At 42.2% G+C, this 2,135-nt stretch overlaps 1 pseudogene; it reads left to right on the top strand.

Moving 5' to 3' along the window:
- Positions 1–307: 307 nt before the first annotated feature.
- LOC137975581 (uncharacterized) lies at positions 308–1,243 on the top strand (annotated as a pseudogene).
- Positions 1,244–2,135: the final 892 nt, after the last annotated feature.

The following is a 2,135-nucleotide window of genomic DNA, read 5'->3' as shown; positions in this document are numbered from 1 at the left end:
TTTCACTATTTCAGTAAAGATTTTGACAACAGAAAGTATTCTTCCGCCTTACGTCCCTGCATTGCACTGTGGACAACGTAGCAGAGATTCGCTCGTTGAGCAGTATTTCAACCTTGGATTTGGCTACACGGAAATCTTAGCGTTTCTTTGTATTGTACATGGCATTCAGCTCAGCCTACGACATCTTAAAGGAATTCTAGCAAGGAAAGGATTGAGGAGAAGAGGAGATCAAAGTAATCCAGTTGAGGTTATTTCAGCTGTGGAGAAGGAATTAGTGCACAGTAGAAGCTCGTTAGGTTACCGCCAAATGCATCAAAGAATTACACTAGATCATGGTAAAGTAGTGGATAGAGAAACAATTCGTCGAATCCTGCAAGTCCTTGATCCAGAAGGAGTTAGTCAACGCACGCGCCATAAGTTACGGAGACGAAAATATATATCCAAATGCCCAAATTACATATGGCACATTGACGGCTATGATAAACTAAAACCATTTGGGTTTTGCATACATGGAGCGATAGATGGATACAGCCGTCGTATCATGTGGCTCGAGGTTGGTCCATCAAATAATAATCCTCGTGTAATCGCTAAGTACTATCATGATTGTGTCAAGCAAGTGGGAGGAGTACCTCACATCTAACGTGGTGATGCAGGTACTGAGAATAGGCATGTTGCTGCCATGCAAAGATTCTTAAGACGAAATGACCGCGACGAATTTGCAGGGAGAAAAAGCTTCCTATATGGCCGTTCAGTTGCGAATCAACGAATAGAAGGCTGGTGGGCATTTCTCTGAAGAAGCGAAACTGATTGGTGGATCAATTACTTCAAGGACCTAAGAGATCAAGGTTTGAACAATGACGACGATCCTGTGCAAGTAGAATGTTTAAGGTTTTGTTTTCTGCCAGTATTGCAACATGAGCTAGAAAGTGTAGCAAAACATTGGAACCTTCATAAGATTCGCCCCTCGTGCAATGAATTGTCTCCCCACGGACGCCCAGATACCATTTACTTCTTGCCAGAGGTGACAAACGCAATGTCGTACCTTCATAATACTGCCAATGAAGACCTGCAGGTCACAAAGGACGTTTGCTGTGTCATACAGAAAGACATTTTCGGTGAATCGTTCGCTGAGCTTGCCCATATGATTTTGAGAGAACGCAATCTTCAATTGCCAGCAAATGATGTAAGGGGGGCTGAACATCTCTATATTGACCTTCTGGGTCTCATCGAGGACTTATTTTGAAAAACACCCTTGAAGCAATGTAATGAAGAACATTTGCGGGCAATCGCAAATGGCGCAACATCCAAACTTGAGAAACGTGGTCACAGCTGGGAAGGTTCAAGTGAGGTCCCATGTTTTATGAGTCAAAAAGTCAATGAGTCAGGAGTCATGAGTCAACGAAACTCACAGTCAATATAGCAATAATTTATTGATTAAGCCTAAGCCCTCGTTTCAGTGATTAGGTCAAAGCACTCTGAAATTTTAGCTTTCATTTTAGGGTTTAATTAACTGCACTAACTCACTGACTCATTGACTCATGACACATTGAGCCATTGACTTAAGACTCGTTTCAAGAAGGACGACGACGGCGTCTTCGAAAACGTCGTCTTCCTTCTTCGCATTACTTTGACGTTTTTACGAACTCATCCATCATGTAAACTGTGCCAACTGTCCTTGATTTAAAATGGCACGAGAGACAATTGCTATAATTAGCGAAAACCTAAAATTTTATCCTTTTATGTTCCCGTCCATCAATGAAACCAAGTGAAACCCTCCTTGTCTCGTGAAAGGATGGAGGAAAACAAGAGCACGGAATCACTTTTGAACAGTCATTTGCCCCGGGGGAATGGTGGATTAGACGAATTCTGACAGAGATAATTGGCAAATAAATCGTGTTGTGAATCAGCATCTTTGGACGTTGAAGAATCATGGTGTATGTGTGGTGGCCCAAGCATGAAATAGAAAGTGACTCTGTGCCATTTTCAGAGCAGTTAGTGGGCAACACAGGTTTTAACTTAAATGGTTTCACTAGGAATTGTCTGCCTAAAAGTCAGCACACATTGCTGTGTATTCGCAAATAAACCGGAGACAGTGAAGAAAGGCAGATCAAGATGGCGATGCACAACTTTTAATC

Source organism: Montipora foliosa, chromosome 11 (assembly GCF_036669935.1).
Source record: "Montipora foliosa isolate CH-2021 chromosome 11, ASM3666993v2, whole genome shotgun sequence".
In the NCBI taxonomy this organism is placed as follows: Eukaryota; Metazoa; Cnidaria; class Anthozoa; order Scleractinia; family Acroporidae; genus Montipora; species Montipora foliosa.
This window is presented reverse-complemented; position numbering and strand designations above follow the sequence as displayed.